Below are 22,065 nucleotides of genomic sequence, written 5' to 3'. Positions count from 1 at the left end.
TTTAAGAAAATGTCCTCCATAAAGGCTTCATCATCATAATTTGGGGCATAAATATTCATAAATGTCCATGCTTCATAAATTTTTCAGTGTTCCATTACCTACCTTCAAGCTTGATCAATCAAAGTACCTTCTGTTAACACTGGTGTATTTTTTATTAATTAGAATTGCCACCCCTCTTGCCTTTAAACTAAAGGAAGATTATATTATTTATCCTACCTATCCTCTTTTTAATTTATTATATTCCAATTTAATAAGATGTGTTTCCTGGAAAAAAGATTATGTCCACTTTTAATTTCTTTAAGTATGCCAAAACCCTCTTTCTCTTCACCATCCCGTTTATCCTGTTAATATTAAGACTTTATTGTTTTATCCATACAATATTTTCACACAAATATTGTATAACAATATCTTCCCAATTTTATAAATACTGTCGTAACATTTCCCTATTAAAATACATTTCCAATACATACATTTCCCCTTTAAGAAACACCCAAATCCCTAGTTCTGACATTGACTTTAATATTAGTACCCAGAAGCCAGTGAAAAAAGCCCAGGTTCTTCCAAAGAAGAAGAAACCCTCCCTTTTGCACCATCTTTTAAAATCGATCCTCGCCTTGCTGCTTTCCTTACCACCTTTTTTTTTTCAGAGTTCTCCATATAAACCATTTTTTTTTCTTTTAACAGTGAAAACAAGACAGCTCAGTACAATTAGTAGAAATAAAAAGATACGTCTTCCAGTTTGTCCCGTTTTGAAATGGCCCTTTCAGCTGGGCGACTTTCATCTTTTCATAATTTGCTTAAAAAACTCTTTCATTTCTTCTTTATTCTTGAAAATTCGCCCATTACCTTCTGAGACATCCACCCTAAGCGTGGCGGGATAAATCATTGAGTATTTAAAGTTTTTAGATCGCAGTTATCTCTTTACCTCGTCAAATTCCTTTCTTTGTTTGACCAAGGCAGGACTGAAGTTCGAGAAAAACATTACTTTTGCATTGTCCACCACTAATGGGCCATTATTATTTTTGAATATTCATACGCTGCTCCTAAGATCACATCACTCTCCCAGTAACTTGAAAGTCTTACCAGGACTGGTTGTGGTCGCTGTTCACCTTTTTTTTAGGTCTGAGGGTACAGTGAGCCCTTTCAATTTGCAGTTTTGCATTTAACTTAATTTGTCCCAGCGTTTATGGGATCTATGTTTTAAAGAAACTCATGGAATATTTTCCCTCTATTCCTTCTGTCAGTCCAATGATTCTTTACATTGTGACGAGTACTAAAATTTTCCATATGGTCAATTTTCTCCATCAACCCTTTCTTTACTGTGTTCCATATTTTGGCTTTTTTTTCCCCCAGAGCCTTCAGCCTGTCTTTTGTTTTGTTTTGTCCAGTTCAGCCTCTGAATGAGTCATTCGTTCATTTAAGTCTTCCACAACTTCTTTAATTTCCATTACCTTCTCTGATATATCTCTCATCGCTGATTCCATAATCGTAAAATGATTGCATGAAGTTTCCATCATGTTCAGGATGGTGGCTATATCTTGGGCTGACTTCCCAGCTCTGCTGGCTTCAGCCGGTCCCAAGGCCCCTGCTGAGTCACTCCTCATCAGGCTTCCACCTGATGTTCCTGGCTGAGCTGTCACTTCTTCAGTTTTTGTTTTTTGATTGCCTCGGTCGTTTATTATTTGTTTTATTCATTTTTTTACAATTAAATTCTGGTTTTTGCGCTTTCAAACTCTCTTTTTAAAACTTTTTGTGGAGAGCTCTTTTAAAACACTTCTACTCAGTTCATTAGCATGGCCAATCCCCCAGGTGAATGCATTTAATTCCATTCACTAGTACCGACCGATATGCTTACTTTAGGTCAGACAGGACAACCCATGTTAAATATTAAAAATCACGTTAAATGAATAGATTTTGATGAATATATTTTAAGAATATTTTAAATGAGATAACTTTTAACAAGATGGCTGATGATCTGGTGGTAGATTAAATTAAGTTATGGGAACAAGCAGAAATTATCATTTATGTTTATGTCACATCTTCTGTAATAACATACCACAGCAGATGCAATCTCACTGGCTCCCCACTCAGCCCTGGATCACCTGGACATCTGCATACCTACATCAGGCTGCTTTTCATCAATTATAACTTTGCTTTCAACACCATCACCCCTTCAGTTCTGGTTAGAAATCTTCAAAACCTAAGCCTCTGTACTTCCCTCCTCAACAGGATCCTTGACTTCCTCATCGTAAGACCACAGTCGATGCAGATCGGTAACAACATCTCCACCTCAAAGACAATCAACATAGGCTCAGCTCAAGGATGAGTGCTTAGCCCACTGTTCTACTCTCTCTACACCCATTCCAAAAGGAGGACAAAGTCATAGGTTACTATAGATCAGTTAGTTAAGTGGTGTCGTAACAGCGGCCTTGCATTCAACTTCAGTAATACAAAGCAATTGTTTGTGGACTTCAGGAAGGGGAAGCCAGGAGAATGCAAACCAGTCCTCATCAAAGGATCATCAGTGGAAAAGGTAAGAAACTTCAGATTTCTGGGTGACAAAATCTCTGAAGATCTATCCTGGGACATCAAGTCAATGCAATTATGAGAAAGGAGTGCCAGCAGCCATCTTTTGTTAGGAGTTTGAGGAGATTTGGTACATCATCAGACTCTTGCAAATTTCTACAGGTGTACCAGAGCATTCTGACTGGTGTAAGGTAAAAACATCATGAGATGGGACCGGAGAAGAAGTCACCCAGTACTAAGGAGTAACAGAATGCAGATGTGACCTTGTACACTCAAGATAAGCTTGGCACTAACAAGCTGATGAGCAGCAGACTAACAGTGAAGGGTAGCAACAGCTTATTCATTGGACAGTGTAATGGTATGATAATTTACTAAGTATGTGTCCTGAGGTATAAAAAAACACCACTTGCTGATATCAGGAGAATGCGCCTTCTCCAACTAACACTGTTAGTTGTAAGTGATACAATCCGGTAATAAAGAACCTTGATTTCGACTCAGTCTGGTGTCTGACTCACTTATTCTTGAACAAAGCAGACCTAACACTGGTTGCATCACTGTCTGGTAATGCACAGGACAGGAACAGGCTACAGAAGGTTGTAAACTCAGCCAGTGCCATCATGGGCATTAGTCTTTCCTCCATTAAGGACATCTACAAGAGGTGGTGTCTCAAGAAAGGAGCCTCTATCATCAAGGACCTTCATCACCCAGATCATGCACATTTCTCATTGCCACCACCTGAAGACACACACTCAATGTTACAAAAAACAGCTTCTTCCCCCTCGGCCATCAGATTTCTGAATGGACAATGAACATATGGACACAAACTTGTATTTATGTACTTGTAATTTTATAGACATTTTTTGCACCTTGTTCTGTACCATACTGCTGATAGAAAACATAAATTTCACGACAAATAAATCTGATTCTGAAAGTAGTAGGAAGATTAAAGTCACAAACATGAAAAATACGATGAAGGTCACTCAATCCCACACATTGCTCCACCATTTGAGAAGATCATGGTTGATTTGACTGTAACTTCAATTCTGAATTCTAGTCTACTCATGGTTAAGTTTGAACCTTTGGCTTTTCAAAAACAATACTATGTCTATTTTAAGAATATTCAAAGAATATACTTCAATTATGCTTAAAAGAAGGAAGTTCCAAAGTCTGTTTCCAACCCAGTGAAAATTAAATTGTCATGTGCACCAAGATATAGGGAAACACTTTGTTTTCCATACTATCCAGGCAGATCACCTATACTCAAGTACCACAGGTTGTCTGGAGTGTTACAATAACTCAAAAAGTGCAGACTAACAGCAAAAATGACATTGGCCTTGAATCTGGAAGCTTTTGTTTAGAAGTTCAGCTATCTTCGGCCCAATGGTAAAGAAGAAAAGACCGCAGTGGGATGGATCCTTTAATTATACAGGCAGTTTTCCCTGGAGAGTGAGAGATACAAATACAGTTAATGGAAGGGAGCTGGAGCAAAGCCATCGTGCACCCAGTGGGAGCAGGAACCTCGGCCTACCAGGCAGGAGTGATGTTAGGGTCCCATGTAGGAGCAGTGAATTTAAGGTCTCAAATGTATACTGGGTGTAGAAGTCGAACCCCATTTTTGAGGGTTTTATGACTTGACTTATACGCTGAAATATACGGTAGTTCAACTTCCATAATGGTCAAGCCCAGCATATGAATGCATTTGTAATCATGCTTTGAAATTCAATGAGGGAAAGTATTTGGTCATGCCTTTGGTAGATGAAATAAATGGGGAGACTACTTTCTAAATGGGGATAAAATTGAAAATTCCATAATACAAAGGGACTTTGGAGTCCTCGTGCACCTGTACCCTGACAATAAACTTGCAGGTTAAGTCGATAGTGAAGAAGGCAAATGAAAAGCTGGCATTCAATTCAGGAGGAATAGAATACAAGAGCAGGGATGCGATGTTGAGGCTTTATAAAGCACTGGTGAAACCTCACGGAGTATTGTGAGCAATTTTGGGCTCTTCATTTAAGAAAAGATGAGATGATATTATAAAGGGTTTAGAGGAGGGTCACAAGATTATTCTGGGAATTAAAAGGTTATCACCAAACAGTGGTTCTCAGACGTGTAATGTGCGGCTCAGCTGGAGGAGATACCAGCACTCCCAAAACCAACCCAAGACACTCTTAATCCCTACAGCCAGACCAGGGGGGGGTCCCAGAACAGTCACAGCCAGAGGGAATTGGACCCTGGAGGAATGGCCCCTGCAGAGGAGCAAATGCCAAGCCACACCACAGGAGAGAGCCGCCAACATGAGATGGGCAGTAGGAGGGTCGGGCAAAGCTTAGGGTCCTCTGCAAGGAAGGGCTGCAAAGGTCAGGAAGACAAGGCTGGGCCAGCAGAGCTCTGATGAGGCATGGTCTGCCCATAGGCTGGGTGTCTGTCCAGTCACTCTGGCAAGGGGGAAACAAGATGACAGAGATGAGGAAGAGCTCCAAATCAGGAGAGCTGAAGCTGGCAGCAGCAGGGAAGGTCGTCATTGGCCACAGGTAAGCCACTGGCACCACTGGATGGAGAATCAGCACCAAGCAGCAGAGAGGTGAGACCACCCCATACTCGAGCTTCTGCTCCCAGCAGCTGCTCCCTCCATTCCGCCAGCAACTGGGAAAAGGGGAGCTGAGGGTGGGATGGGAAGGAGCAGAGCTGTTGGCCCCTTGGACTCGCCCTGCTGTAGGAGGCAGCTTTGCATTAGGTCGCTTCCCACATTGTGCACTTTGCCTTGGATGCTGCAATGATGCAGGTATCTGAAAAGAACACATCAGAAACAGGAACAGGAGATGTTCATCCAGCCTGTAGAGCCTGTTCCCACATTCAGTGAGATCACTGCTGACTGGCATGGACCCAGCTCCACTCCCCCCACCCCCCCATAACCTTTAATACCTTAATAAAATATTTGTAGCAAAATATGCATGTAAGAGTAAAAACATGCATGTAATATTTATTCATGTTTTATGGTTCTCAAACATCTGAAGTTTACCATATATAGTTCTTACATTAAGCAAGTTTAGCCACCTATGTCTTGTGATAAATGTTTAATGGCTCTTGGCCTCACTCGTTGAAATTTAGAATGCCGTGGAAAGGCATGGATAGTAGATGCAGAAAGATTGTTTCGCATGGTGGGAAAGATAAGGATAAAAGGGCAAACAGGATTGAAGGGTAGAACAAAGATGTAGAGACGTTTCTTTACCCAGAGAATGGTGAATCTATGAAATTTGTTGCCTTGGGCAGTTATGGAGGTCAAGTAATTGGATGTATTTAAGACAGAGATTGATCGGTCCTTGATTAGCCAAGGGAGAAGGCTGAGTGTGGGGCTGAGTGAGAAAATGGATCAGTTCATGATTAAATGGTGGGGAAAACTTGATGGGCCGAATATGCTTCTATGTTTTATGTTCTTATATCTCATCAAAAGCACAAAATAGGTGACCTTTCTCGAACTCCTCCTATCATCACCGAATATCAAGAAAAAGCTTGGAGCAGTGAATACTGCAAAATTACAGTATCTGATAAAATCTCAGCTATGCCAGCTGAAAACGTGCTCCAGAAATAGCTGCAAGTTAACAGTGGCATGTGCTTGACAAGGTGGAAAGTTGCCCATGAAAGACAGATCAGGTCTGGTTACGTACCAGCAAACCAGTCCAACCTCAATCATTAGGAAAGTAAAGGAAGCTGTCATCAACAGTGATAATTAACTTGCACTTACTTATAAATAAAGAGTTTGGGTATTGCCAGGGTCACTCAGCTTAAGACCTCATCACAGCCTTAGTTCAAACATGGACTGAAGAGCTGAATTCTGGAAGCAAGATAAGCATAACTGTACGTAACATGTCAGACCACATTTGACTGATAGTGATGCCAATATATATCAAGGAGAGACAGTCCATTGGTTGAAGCTGTACATTGCAAACTGGAAGTGTTTGCTGAAAGTCGATCATGTTGCCGTTTCTCAGACTATGTTGCTTTCCCCAGGATGCTCCAGTTTCCTCTTGCAGGTTATTTGGCTATTCTACCTTTTTTCTGCAGGTGGATGGGAGAATTGGAGATAATGTGAGAGAAAGTAAACTTGTAGGAGAATGAGATTGATTATACAGTAAAACCCCTGTTGTGCAGAATATTTTGTGTGAAAATTTTATTTAATTTCACATATGCATTAAAACATGCATAAATTTCTAATTCAAAAATATTAAAAATTAAGTGATTTTTGAAAAAAATTCCCCCCTCCCCCGAACAGCCAGATAGAAAAGGAGGAAAAAAAGGAAGAAAAACAGAACATCTAGATATTATTTATAAAAACTATCAAATAAAATCTAACATATCTTAATTTTTTTTGAGTGCTTAGTTCAGCCTGGTCAAAGCCCTTGTGGTTCATACAAGAGGAGAGGACTGGCTGCCTAATGTTTCACTTGAAATAAGAGAAACAAAAAGGAACTCTGTGGCTATCATCTGGAAAATTCTGAGGGGGGCAAGTTTCTTCGGTAAGACTCTGAAGTGGCGAGTTACAAGGGATCAGTTGTGGGTGTCCAGCGAACAACAAATCTCTCTCTGAAAACCATTAAGAACCAACTCTCTGTCTTGATAACGTAAACATCTAATCAGGACAGAATGTGGAGCTTGACCTGGGAGAGGTTTCCTTCTTATCGCACTATGAGTTCTATTCAATTCCAGACTGTTCGAGAAATATTCTTACCCCAAAACTTCAGGGATCCACCTCTGGAAAAACTGAACTGGGCCCAGACCCTCAAAATCTTCTGGGAGACCAACAATTTGAACATCATTCCTTCGTCGTTGATTCTCCAACGCGTCAATTTTCTTCATTAAATAATTTCTCTGAATTTCCTATCCAGTGAATGAATCCTCTATCTGACCCATCTTCTCTTTACATTGTTCCACATCATCTTTACAATCATAAAAATCTTCCTCAATTTATCTTGTACCTTGAACTAACAATTTCTGAGAATTAATTTCATTAAGATTTTCCACTTTACAGGAAGAAGTGAATCTGTTGCATTGTTCAAGTGAACCGGCGTGGACTTGAAGGGCCGACATGGCCTGTTTCCACGCCGTAAACAGTTATATGGTTATAGTTAGTTAACCTTCCTGAGCGGCAACCATTTACCTTTCAAGCACCAAAGCCTGGTGAACTTCATAAATGTTAAATTCTGTGCACAGTGTAAGAATTGCCTGCAACCAGTAAACTTGGAGGAATGAAAAGTGAGATTGGACTGTGAATCAATTAATTTTTCTAAACTTACACACACATTACATACACGTGTGCTTAGACTTAGAAGGGCATTGTTAGGTTAGTTAACAGTGATAAGTTAAAGTGTGATTCTGTTTTCATGTTTAAAGATAATTAAAAGCAACTTTTGTTTAAGTAACCATTTGTCTTGGAGAATATCTATTGCTGCTGGGTTTTGGTGTCCTCTGGGCTCGTAACACCATTTTTCCCTTCCAAATAAACGTCCTTTTAGTTCTTGAAAAAAATGTGATGGTGTAAATATAGGTAATGTTTGAAATAAGTGCTGTTCTGTAGGAAATATATTCATTTTTATACAATTAACCCTTCCTTAATGATATAGATAGTTCTTTCCTTTTCCGTAAACGTATTTTCTTAAGCAATGGTGTATAATTTAAATAAGTTATGTAAATTATTGTTGATTTTAATACCTAGATATTTAATTACATCTCTCTGCCATTTAAACTGACTTTCCCTTTTAAATTGCTCATATTCTGCCATTACTATAGGCATTATTTCACTTTTATCACAATTTATTTTGTAACTGGATACTACACCATATTTTTTAATCTTAAATACAATTTACTTAATGACCTTTCTGGTTCAGTCAAATACATTATAATGTCATTTGGAAATAAATTAATTTTATCTTCTTTACTGTCTACTTTAAAACCTTTAATATCATTATCAAGTCTAATTAATTCAGCCAAAGGCTCTTGTTATCCAGAATTCAAAAAACTGGCAGTCTTAAGCAACCAGAAAACAAAATCGCAGAAATAGGTAAAAAATACAAGTTTAAAATTGGCGCACTTCACCTTTAGTTCACCAATCACACAACGCGCAATCTCAAGCAACTGGTGAATTCACTTACCCAGCATCTATCAATTCCGATAGGTGCCAGATACCAGGGATTTTTCTGTATTGCTCAGCAAAGACTTGGAAGGCAAAACACTGCCTTTCCATATCTTATGTTTATGTAAAAAAATTCTTAATCTGCTTTATCAATGTCCTACTTCAAGCAGAAGGATAAAAGTGTATCTATTTGTATAATTCCACAATGTTCAATTTCATTTGCAACTCTTCACTAAATGAAGCAGCCCATGCCTACATACACAAGGCAGCACATACACAGGCTATTAAATGGGAAGTACTATTTGCACTCCAAAAGTACCAGCAATGTCCATTAATCTTCCCATAACATTTAATGGCATTACCATCACTGAATCTCTCATTATTAACATCGTAGGCATCAGGATTTGTTAAAAACTCAACCAGGCAAGACACACAAATCCTAGAGCTAAAATTGAAGGTCAGATGTTGGCTATCCCATAATATGTAGCTCACCTCCTGAAACCCCAGCACTTTTCCACTATTTACAAATCACTTTCCACTTGGCTGGATGAATACAGATCCAAATCTCTCAAAATAACTGGCACCATCCATGATCAAGTAGCTTAACAAAATCTGCTGGAAGAACTCATTAGGTCAAGTGGCAGTACTGAGATAAAAAGGATGGTCGACACTGAGCCAAAATCCTTTATCGACTTTCCATAAAGGGTTTTGGCTCAAAATGCTGTCCATTCGTTTTCTCCCACTGACGCTGCTTGACCTGCTGAGTTCCTCCAGCAGATTCTGTTTAGTTTCAGATTGCAGCATTTACAATTTCCTGGGTCTCCATAAAGCAGCTTGTTTGATTGACATCCTATCTATCACCCTACCTAGAGTAATCTCCTCTATTCCAGGCATAATAGACCTTGACTCCAGTCTTTCAAGTGGACACATTAAGTAAACTCAAAATTATCATGATAGCTTTAAAAATAAAAAGGGCAATTTATGCCAAATTCCTGATCTGCACTGAGAGCATCAAATATTTTTGTTCCCTTTTATTCACAGTTTAAGGAAATCTAAAAAAAGAAAGACAATTCTCAAGTAGGAAACAAGTCAATGTACTCCAGGCAAAAGTAAATATTTAGAATATGCCAGGAGAACAAGACCTGATTGTTATGTATTTAAATTCACGTCAAATCAAATCATTAGGGATAGTCAGAGACAGTTGGTGAAAACAACCAATTTTAAGACAAGTTAAATGAAACAAGATGACACAATAGAGTTGAGCAAGATGTCCACAAATATCAAAGCACACAGTACTGTTACATCACAGGAGACAATATTTGGTCCATTGAATATCAACTTCCTATAGAGAAGTCTATTTTGTTTCATTTCCAGTAGTCTTGAAATCCTCTCTGGTCTAATGCTGATATGTCAAAGGGTTGTCAAGCTTCGGGGGCACAGAAATTGGGGAGGACTAATTAAGGCAGCTTGGAAACAAGAATCTTAAAATACATTTTCTGAAGCAAAATAGGACATCATGTAATGACGGACAATGAAAAAAATGGCAAACTTTGTCATAGAATACAGAAACAAGCTTATCGGTCCACCATCCATGTAAACCATTAAATTCCACTTACAACTACTTGCCCCTTCCATTCGTCGGCAATTCAAGTGCTTATGTAACTATATGTTGAAGGGAGACTACATGTCTTCACCACTCATGCAGGCAGAGGATTCCAGATTCCAGGTACCCTCTGGGTGATATAAAATCCTCTTTAAACTTTAACTGCATACCCTAAATCTATGCTAATTTCAGACAACTCTTCTATGGGGAAGATTCCAAAAGTTTTCTATATCTATGCATTAATCAGCATTTGGAGAGGCAGTGAATGATTATGGAATAAACATTGCTTTGTCAGGAGGAGATCCTGTCTGATAAATTTGATTGATTTTTTTCAAGGAGTTAAGTGTATCAATCCAGGCAGTGTGGTTGATGTAGTCCAAATCAATTTCAATAAGGTCCTAAACGTGATCCCTCATGGTGGTCAGGTCCAAAAACCCATGGGGTATGACAAACTGAAGCAGAAATTGCCTTGGTGATAGGAGTTAGAGAGCAACATCGAAGAAAGTGGCGAGATCCACGATCTCCAGATGTTTTTGATAATTCTGTTTCAGATCTGTGATCCTTGCTTTTTTAAAGTACATATTTGTATATGTTAATAATCTGGTTGTAAATATAGGATGTACACATGGTAAGTTTGCAGAGAACTTGGTGGTGGTATTGATGGTGTGAAGAATGAAATTAAATAGTTGGACCAAAGAAATCCCAGATGGATCTGAAAGAATGCCAGATATTACATTCTGGGAAGTAACAAGGCTAGAACAGAAGATCCTTAGAGGTACTGAGGAGCAAAGAAACATTGCTCAAGGATCCTTCAAGATAGCAGCACAAATAAGGTAGTTATGAAAGCATGACCTCTTCATTAGCTGCAGCATAGAACATGCAAGTAGACAGCTCATGGTCCAACTGTATAGGATAGTCTTGGATGGCTATGAAATAAGCAGAAACTATGGAACATGGGGTGATGTGGCAAAGGTGGAAGTAGATGTTCTTTATCATGCAGATGTTATGGAATTCAGAAGCACAATTGAGGGTAAAAGGGACTCCAAGACCTCCAAATGTCTGTGTTAAATCTGAAAGTGATTACGGATAGAGATCCCAAATGTTTTTGAACATAAAACCCATTTCCACAAGTGGTAGCCTCAACCCAATTAATTTCAGACAATGCTCTCTAGATTCTACATTCCTTAGAATTTCACCCCTTAGCCTCCTATGCTCAGGGAGGATAGTTTCAGCTTAGAACATTGAAAACTATAGTACAGAAACATGCCAATACCAATACCCTTCCCATCCATGTAACTATCCAATCTTTGGAGCAAAAAAGGATGAGAGGTAACTTAATAGAGATCTACAAGATTCTGAGAGGTGTAGCTGGGTGGACATAATTAATCTTTAAACATGAAAACAGGACCAAACTTTAACTTATTACTATTAACTTAACTCTCTTCTAATTCTAAGCGCATGTATATGTAATGTGTGTATGTTTAGAAAAGTTCTTTGATTCAGTCCAATCTCACTTCTCACTCCTCCAAGTTCACTGTTTGCAGGCAATTCTTATACAGTGCACAGAATTTAACATTTATGAATTTCACCAGGCTTTTGTGCTTGAATGGTAAATGGTTACTGCTGAGGAAAGTTCTTGTCAATTTTCAGAGAGAGACTCGTTGCTCATTGGACACAAAATGATTCCTTCCTATCAGTCACTTCAGTGTCTTGCTGAAGAAACTTGTCCCATCAGGGTTTTCCAGGTGATAATCTCTTTCCTTCAGGTCACCACAGAGTTCCTTTTTGTTTCTCTTACTTCGAGTGAAACATTATGCAGCCAGTCTTCTCCTCTTGTATGGACCACAAGGGCTTTGAACAGGCTGAACTAAGCAGTCACAACCCGTCTTCAGAATGGGGTTTTTCCACAAGCTTGCCAGCTTGTCCTGTTCCAGACCCAGCTGCTGCTGCTGAACTGTAGAACTATAGAACCGAATTCTCTCTCTCTCAGAGAAAATCACGACTCTCTTAGAGAGAGAAACTCAGACAGACTGAAGCTGCAGACCTAATCTTCCAAGTTTGTTCATTTGTTGCTTTCCAAAACAATAATCCATTTCTGCACAGCACGTCCAATTGACACCTACTTATAAAGTTCTTATAGGCATTCTTCAAAGTTTTTGCAAAGGTACCCAGAGCCTAGATTATCTGGCTTGAGCCGAGCTCTTGCATTTTAAATGAGATCTGTTTTGTGTGACCTACACTAAAAAACCTGCCACAATTTATCTCCGTTATACTATATAAAACAACATAATGTGTCACAATAGGTTGGCACTATTCTGCAATGTTTTATGTCCTCCGTAAACATTTCACCTTTCAGATTTATTGTCAGAGTATACACATGACATCACATAAAACCTTGAGATTCTTTTTACAGGAGGTAATGCAAAATTACCATTTATTGTTAGTTCAAAACTGTACACAGCATATACATGTAAACAGAGAATTTTTAAAAATCGATAAAGTGTACAAGTCAGAATCTTTAACTGAGTCCCTGATTGAAACATAGAAGATAGGAGCAGGAGTAGGCCATTCGACCCTTCGAGCCTGCTCCGCCATTCAACGAGGTCATGGCTGATCTTAAAGTTCAGTACCCCGTCCCCGCCTTCTCTCCGTAACCTTTAATACCCTTATACTGAAGAAATATATCTAATTCCCTCTTAAATATATTTAATGAACCTGCCTCTACTGCCCTCTGTGGCAATGAATTCCACAGATTCACCACCCTCTGGGTATAGAAATTCCTCCTCATCTCAGTCCTAAATGGTTTGCCTATTATCCTCAAACCATGGCCCCGGGTTCTGGACTCTCCCTTTGGAAACATCCCTTCTGCATCCATTCTGTCCAGTCCTGCCAGAATTTTAAATGTCTCTATGAGATCCCCTCTCAATCTTCTAAACTCCAGCGAGTATAATCCCAATTTGCGCAATCTTTCCTCATAAGTCATTCCTGCCATTCCAGGTATCAGCCTGGTGAATCGCCTCTGCACTCCCTCCATTGCAAGAACATCCTTCCTTAGATAAGGTGGCCAAAACTGCACACAATACTCCAGGTGTGGTCTCACCAAGGCCCTGTACAGCTGCAGTAAGGTATCCTTGTTCCTATACTCAAACCCTCTTGATATGAAGGCCAACATACCATTTGACTTTTTAACCGCCTGCTGTACCTGCATGCTCGCCATCAGAGACTGATGTACAAGTACCCCTAGGTCTCTCTGTACTTCCCCATCTCTTAATCTATTGCCATTCAAATAGTAATCTGCCCTCCGGTTTATGTTACCAAAGTGGATAACCTCACATTTATCCACATTGTAGTGCACTTGCCATGTATCTGCCCAGTCCCTCAATTTATCCAAATCACACTGGAGCTTCCTGACCCCCTCTTCCATGCACACAACCCCTCCTAGCTTAGTGTCATCTGCAAATTTGGAGATATTACATCCAATCCCCTCATCCAGATCATTAATGTAAATTGTGAACAGCTGGGGTCCCAGTACAGATCCCTGTGGTACCCCACTGGTCACCGCCTGTCACTCAGAAAACGAGCCATTTATCCCAACTCTCTGTCTTCTACCTGCCAGCCAGTTCTCAATCCACATCAATACTTTGTCCCCAATCCCATGAGCCTTGATTTTGGAAGCCAGTCGTTTATGCGGGACCTTATCGAAGGCCTTTTGGAAGTCCAGGTACACCACATCCACTGGCTCTCCCCCATCTATTTTACCTGTCACCATCTCAAAGAATTCCAATAGATTTGTCAAGCACGATTTACCTTTTGTAAATCCATGTTGACTCCGTCCGATCCCTTCTCTGCTAGTCATATGCTCCGCTATTACATCCTTAATAATGGATTCCATCATTTTGCCCACTACTGATGTAAGGCTCACAGGCCGATAATTCCCCGCTTTTTCTCTACCCCCCTTTTTAAATAGTGGGGTAACATTAGCTCCAATCCATGGGTACTGATCCTGAGTCTATCGAGTTCTGGAAAATAATTCTTAAAGCATCTGCTATCTGAATGGCCACTTCCTTGAGTACCCTAGGATGTAGATTATCAGGCCCTTGGGATTTATCTGCCTTCAATCCCATCAATTTCCCCAAGACCATGTCCTTAGAGATACTGATTTCTTTCAGTTCCTCCCTTGCATTAGTCTCTATGTTTCCCAACATCCTTGGGAGGTTATTTGTATCCTCTCTTGTAAAAACAGAACTAAAGTAAGAATTTAATTGGTCTGCCATTTCCTTATTCCCCATTATATATTCCCCTGATTCCGACTGCAAAGGACCTACTCTGGATTTCACCAATCTTTTCCTCTTGACATATTTATAAAAGCTTTTGCAGTCGGTTTTTATATTTGCCGCAAGCTTACTTTCGTAATTTATTTTTGCTCTCTTGATTAATCCCTTTGTCCTCCTTTGCTGCATCTTGAACTGCTCCCAGTCTTCGGTTGCGGTACTTTCTTTGGCCAATTGATATGCTCTCTCTTTGGACCCAATGCTGTCTCTAATTTCCCTTGTTATCCACAGTTGAGTCACTTTTTTTGGTTTATTTTTATGCCAAACCGGTATAAACGATTTTTGCAATTTCTCCATTAGATCTGTGAATGCTTTCCATTGTCTGTCCACCGTCAAACCCCCCCCCATAAACACCACCCAATCAATCTTACTCAACTCCCGTCTCATACCATCATAATTCCCTTTATTTAAATTCAGGACCTTAGTCTTGGTTTTAATTTCATCACTCTCCAAGTCGAGTGAGAATTCAATCATATTGTGATCGCTCCTACCCAAAGGGCCTCGCACAACAAGATTGCTGATTAGCCCCTTATCATTGCATAATACCCAATCTAAAATGGCCTGCTCCCGAGTTGGTTCCTCAACATATTGGTCTAGATAACCGTCCCGTAAACATTCAAGGAATTCCTCCTCCTCTGTGTTTTTACCAATTTGACTAGTCCAATCTATATGCAAATTAAAGTCTCCCATGATGACAGCTGTTCCCTTATTGCACGCTTTTCTAATTTCTCTTTTAATGCCTTCCCTCACCTCTACACTACTATTTGGAGGCCTATATACCACCCCCACTAACGTTTTCTTCCCCTTGCTATTCCTCAGTTCTACCCATATAGATTCCGCAGCTTCTGAGTTAATAAGTTAATATCCTTCCTGTCAATCGTGTCGGTCACTTCTCTCACCATTAATACTACCCCACCCTCTTTTCTTTCTTGCCGATCCCTCCTAAATATCGTATACCCCGGGATGTTAAGTTCCCAGGCTTGCCCACCCTGCAGCCATGTTTCTGATTGAGTTTGTTGTTGAGTTTGATAGTAGTTGTTCCTGAACCTAGTGGTGTCAGTCTTACAGCACCTATACCTCTTTCCTGATGGTACAGCGAGAACAGAGCATGTAATGGGTGGTATGGATCCTTGATGATTGCTGCTGCTTTCCAACGGCAGTGTTCCCTGTAAATGTTCTCGATAGTGGGGAGGCTTTTGCTTACGATGACCTGGGCTGTGTCCACTACCTTTTGAACGGCTTCACACCAAGGGGTATTGGTGTCCCCATAGTAGACGCAGCAGCCACCACACATATGTAGAAATTTGCCAGGGTTTCTGGTGTCATACCAAACTTCAGCAAGCTCCTGAGGAAGTAGAGGTGCTGATGCGCTTTCTTCACGATGCCATTAGTGTGTTAGGTCCAGGAAATATCCTCCAAGATAGTGACTCTGAAGAACTTGCCTCTCCACCTCAGATCTTCCAACCCTTGTCCTTTAATTCTTGTCTCACCCAACCTTAGTGGAAAAAGCCTGCTTTCATGAACCATATATTATTATATATGGTATCCGGAATTCAAGCAACCAGCAGCCTCAACCAACCAGAAAAAAAAGAGGAAAATAAATTTAAAAAATAATTAAGAATAAATAGGCAAAAATACACATTTAATATCATAAGTAACATATAATCCTTTGGTGAAGATGGGAGCAAATATTCAACCAGCAGAGGGCCTTAGTCGGGCTTAAAGTTGTGTGAAGCAGCAATGGCGTCGCCCGGGATGAAGAGCTGGTTGATGCCACTCGCTGTTGGAGTCACTCTCTTAAAGTGTCTCCTTATCCCTGTTTAGTAAGATTCGCCCCAGTCAGAGGCTTTATCTGTAAATTTGGGAGGGGGGGTATTTATCTATGTTATTGTTTGACTTTCGGGCAGCTCCATGGAGGGGGAGAAACCTGTATGATGCAGTGACAGTAAAAGAATGTGACTGAAAATAAAGTAAAAAATTTGAGTGAAGTAGTTGTTCAGTGTAATTACAGTATTTTAGTCTTTGACATTCTTTATTCTTAATGCAGGTGTATTACAGTTAGACATTGTAAATATAAATGTCAAGAAACTAGAAAATACACTTAACCACATCTACCAGGTAGGTGCTGGATACCAGATTTACTGTACCTCCATCAAATTTCCCCTTTTTATCCCACACTCCAGGGAATAAAGTCCTATTCTATTCAACATTCCCTATAATTTTTTTCTGCGCTCTTTCAATTTTATTGATATTTTTCCCATAGCTAGGTGACCAAAACTGCACACAGTACTCCAAATTTGGTCTCACAATGTCTTCAACATAACATACCAGCCTAACTTCAACATAACATACCAATTCCTGTACTCAACATTTTGATTTATAATGGCCAATGTACCAAAATTTTCTTTCCTTATCGACCTGTGACACCATTTTTAAGGAATTATGTATCTATAAAATGTTAATGCCCAAAACGTTGGTCACCTTTTAATTCCTATGGATGGTGTATGGCCTGTTGAATTTCTCTTGTGTATTGCATCTGAGATAACTTGATCACTCCCTATATTCTACGTCAACAGTATAGGATTTGGCTGCAAGCAGGGCCAGACATCGAGAAGTGCTGTGGAACACACAAGAGTTGATAAATCCTCAGGGCTGAATGAGATCTATCCCTATTAGTTACAGAAAGTAAGAGGAGAGAATAGTGGGGCTCTGACAGAGATTTTTGCATGTTCATTATCGTAAAAGTGAGGCAACTGAAGACTGGAAAATAGCTAATGATATTGTTCTATTCAAGGGGAGTAAGAATAATCTAGGTCATGACAGTCTGGTGAGCTTTATCAATAAAAAGAAATTACTGGAAAAAAAATTCTAAAGAATAGGATTTATGAACTTGTATAACACAGGGGCTGATCAGAAATATTCAGCATAGCTTGAAGCAGGGATAACTGTGTTCACAAATTTAACTAACAGTGAAGACGATTGCCAACAGGCTGGCAGGTGGTTAGAGGAATAGTTGATGGAATTTAACAGAAATGTGAGGTGTTGCATTTTGGAAGGTCGAGGACCTTCACAGTGAATGGTAAGGTAAATGAGTGTAGCAGACTAGAGGGATGGAAGAGCAGAGGTACATACACCTTGAAAGCAGAATCACATCAGAGAGATGTTTAAAATGGCTTTTGGGACAATGGTCTTCATCAGTCAGAGTACTGAGTATAAAAATTAGGACATGTTGCAAGTTTATAAGTAATTGGTGAGGCCACTTTTGGAGTATAGTGTCCAGTTTTGGTCACTGTGCAACAGGAATGATGTTGTCAAGCTGGAGAGGGTGCAGAGAAGATTTAAGGATGTTGCCAGGACTTGCCGGCCTGAGCTATAGGGAGAAGTTGAGCAGGCAAAGGCTTTATCCTTCAGAGTGCAGGAGGATGTAATGGAAGATTCTAACCTGTTTTTTTTAATTTGCTGCTCTTGGTTTTGCAAGGCTGAGAACCTGCTTGTGTTTTAGAATCATCAGACACAAGTTAAATTCCACCGAGGGGCCAGAGATGGTGTTATCTGAAGAAAGGACATCTGTGTACCAAGAACATTTAATCTTCCTGCTTGTTTTGATCACAGACTGTCAGAGGCCTAGACTTGATGCAAAATAAATCATTGTATTCAAAGTGATAAGCTGAAAATTATGTTATTTGTTAATAGCCTAGCATGCTAGCTTGCTTATCTTTCTTGCTGTGCTGGGAATAGGTGCTTGGGTAAGCAGTTTTTGGGTAATATAAGCCATGGTCCCGCTGCTGAAGAGAGAGACTCTCCAAGAGGTGGCAACGTCTCTCAGCAAGAAGAACTTCTAGAGACCAGCCATTATCCCGGTCAGGGGAGGTGGAGAAACTGCTACCGGCGCCCTGACAACCAACTACAAGTGTGCAGTCGTTGCCTTGCTTCGGCAGTTGGGACCAGTCCAAGCGTTGATAAGTATAGTTGGGAAGAGCTTGCATATTGTAGTGTGAAATCAGCTTTTGAATTTGTAATAAACATTTGTATAAACTGAAGTGCTCTCAGTGTGTGTGTATATTTTCTTTCGGTAGCTCAAACACTGTGACCAATCTAAAACGAACAAAATAAGAGGTATAAGTTTACCCAAGACAGAGGATGACAGAGGGTTTATAGATGTATACAAAATGATCAGAGTAGATCAGGTGAATGAAGAGAGTCTTTTGCCCAGAGTAGGGGAATTGGTAATCAGAGGACAGAGAATTAATTTTTTAATTTAAACTGAGACATTCAGCATGGTAACAAGCCTTTTCAGCCCAGAGGAAACCCATGCAGATACAGAGAGAACGTACAAACTCATTACAGACAGCACCAGATTTGAACCCTGGTCATTGTGTTAGCCGCTTCACCGCTTCAGCCCAATTACGGTGAGCGAAGAGAGAGATTTAACAGGAACCCGAGGGGTACTTTTTTTTATATATAAAGACAGTAGGAGGTATGTATGGAACAGGGTGCCAGAAGAGATGATTAAGGAAGGTACTATTGCAATGTTTAAGAAAAAACTGACAAGATACATGGATAGGATGTGTTTAGAGGGATATAGGCCAAATACAGGTAGGTGGGCCCAGTTAGTGGGACATTTTGGTTGTTGTCGGCTTGACTATGAGTTTTCTTTTGGTGAAGTTTTCCAAAGAGATTGATGAAACCAGGATTGTATGTTATCTATATGGACCTCAGTATAGCATTTGATGTGGTTGGGGAGTCCAGAAAGTTATGGCACATGGGATCTAAAGTGAGCTGGCTAATTGTAGCCCAAATTGGCTTGTGAGAAGAGGCAAAGGTGGTGATGCTCTTCTGATTGGAATTATGTAATCAGTAGGGTATCATACAGTTCAGTATTAGGATTCTTGTGGTTTGTGATGTTAATAATTTGGATGTGCACATTGGAAGTAAGATTAAATGAGTATACAGATGGCACAAAACTTGGTGGTATTGCAGATAGTGAGGACAGTTGTCTAAGGATAAAGCAGGATATGGATCGGATGGAAAGTTGGACAAAGAAATCAGGATATTGGTATCATTCCAAAACAGGTACAACCTACTCTTCTTGTACAGGTCTCACCTTCCCAGGAAGAGTGCAGTTATCAACACACTTGAAGCTCCCCTCCTTGCAATGATTAACTACGCATTTAACTGTATTTTTATTTCTTGTCTTGCAACACAGGGAGCAATTGCGAGAATACAATCCTAGTGGTCCTGTTTTTTTTAAAAAAATAAGCAAACTCCCGAAGCCAGCACATCAAGGCCACCATGAACAAGGCATATCAATGTCTTTCTAAAAAGTCTGAGGAGGTTTAGCATGTTGACGAAAACTCTATCAAACTTCTGCCAGGCATGTCCTCCTATCCAGTGAAAACATCTATATGAGATATTGCATTATGAAGGCAGGCAACATCATAAAAGTTCAAATAAAGTTCAGATTTATTGTCAAAGTACCATCATATCGCATACAATCCTGAGATTCTTTTTCCTGTTTGCCAGGTAGAATTTCTACTTATTGGTAATGGGATAATCTGTACTCAAGAAAAAAAGTGAATAAAAAGATATGCAAACAAAGAAATGTAAACAAATTGACTGTGCAATAAAGAAAATAAATATCCAATAATAAATAATGTACAAAGTAAGAGTCCTTAAATGAGTCTCTGATTTAGTTCATTGTTGTGGAGTCTAATAGTAGAGGGGTAGCAACTTTTCCTGAACATGGTGGTACAAGGCTTGTGGCATCTATGCAAATGCTCTCCTACTTATGAGGGTGACTGTTGTTATTTACTTTCATGTAATAATCTAATAAGGTCATCACAAGCATCATTGACTTTTCCAATAAACGTTGATAATTCCTCCAAGGTGAATTTTTTATAGCTTCCTTGGTCAATCACTTCTTTTAGTTCAGTCAGAAAGTTTTCAGGGACTGATACAGCAGTGTTGGGAGAGTGGGGCAGTGGGATCAGTGTGGAGACTGATACAGCACTGTTGGGGGAGAGGGGCAGTGGGATCAGTGTTCGGAATGATAAAGGGCTGTGGGGAGAGAGTGGGACAGTGGGATCAGCAATGGGGACTGATACAGCACTGTTGGGGGAGAGAGGCAGTGGGATCAGTGTTGGGAATGATAAAGGGCTGTGGGGAGAGAGTGGGACAGTGGGATCAGCAATGGGGACGGATACAGCGCTGTTGCAGGAGAGAGGGGCAGTGCGATCAGTGTTGGGAATGATAAAGGACTGTGGGGAGGGAGTGGGACAGTGAGATCAGCATGGGGACTGATGCAGCACTGTTGGGGGAGAGAGAGGCAGTGGGATCAGTGTTGGAAATGATAAAGGGATGTGGGGATAGAGTGGGACAGTGGGATCAGCATGGGGACTGATACAGCACTGTTGAGGCTATACAAGGCATACCTTTTTTCCAAAAAAAAAATTGATTCACAATTCTTTCGACTTACGATGGGTTTGCCAGAACGTGACCCCATCCAAAGTTGAGGAGTACCTGTACTTCTTTCCTGATTGCAGCAGTGAGAACAGAGCAAGATCATGGGTGGGTAGATCTTTGATGATTGCTGCTGCTCTCCGTTGGCAGTGTTTCATATAGTTTTTTGATACCTGTCATGCATGGGCTGTGTCCACTATATTTTGCAGGACTTTCCACTCAAGTATTGGTGCCTCCATATAAGGCCGTGATGCAGCCTGTCAGCACATTATCGACTACACATCTGTAGAAGTCAGCCAAAATTTCCAATGTCACACCAAATTTACACAAAATTCTGAGATGCTCATCATCTTAGTCACAGTCTCTTCTTACTGCTACTTTCTGGCAGAGGGTCAGCACCTCCAGGTTCATGAACTGCTTTTATTCAACTAATGTCTTGGCATATTGTGGTAATTAAATTTATACTATTGTCATTGATACAGCAAATAAGAATTCAGTTGCATCTGTATATGATACATGCATATGACAACAAACACTTACCATTTCAATTCAAAAAGAGAAGGAAAATTATTGTGTTCTGGCCAATAATCATTTAAGAATAAAATGAAAGCACTTGGATTTATCACTTGGGATCTTCTGGGAGTTGGTACTGCCCAAATTGGTTGCTCTATTTAAGAACAGCTTCAGTGGGAGAGAAATGTGCAAAGTACAGTACATGCAATTTTTGGTTTGACTTATTTTTCAGCATCAAGTCTGTTTCTACTCAACTCTTATCACTTTGTTGAACTGAATTCAAAATAATGTTTTTTTTTAATGGTGAATCCTTATATGAATCCATCAGAGTATCATCTAGTTATTTTTTTTTGCTTTACATTCTTTGAATTGGCTGTAAGATTTAAATTAAGGGAAAATGTAGGATTTAAGTATATTCTATGGTGTAATTTGATGAGCCTGTGCACTCCTAGTGGGCAAAATGGATGACCATTTTGTTTATTCCCACTTCTTCTAATTGCAGATCT

At 39.9% G+C, this 22,065-nt stretch overlaps 1 protein-coding gene across 18 annotated transcripts in view; it reads right to left on the bottom strand.

Moving 5' to 3' along the window:
* tmem269 (transmembrane protein 269) overlaps positions 1-22,065 on the bottom strand; it is a 149,706-nt gene that overhangs the window by 61,493 nt on the left and 66,148 nt on the right. Inside the window, exon 4 of one of the 18 annotated variants that reach the window (XM_069919138.1) lies at positions 6,269-6,582. The exons of the other annotated variants lie outside the window; for them this stretch is intronic. The gene's annotated coding sequence lies outside the window, so the exon portion shown is untranslated. The remainder of the gene's footprint in view (positions 1-6,268; positions 6,583-22,065) is intronic. 18 annotated transcript variants of the gene reach the window in all.

The sequence above is a fragment of the Narcine bancroftii genome, chromosome 2 (genome assembly GCF_036971445.1).
Source record: "Narcine bancroftii isolate sNarBan1 chromosome 2, sNarBan1.hap1, whole genome shotgun sequence".
Taxonomy (NCBI): domain Eukaryota; kingdom Metazoa; phylum Chordata; class Chondrichthyes; order Torpediniformes; family Narcinidae; genus Narcine; species Narcine bancroftii.
The sequence above is the reverse complement of the archived record's forward strand: the minus strand, read 5'-3'. Positions and strand labels throughout refer to the sequence as shown.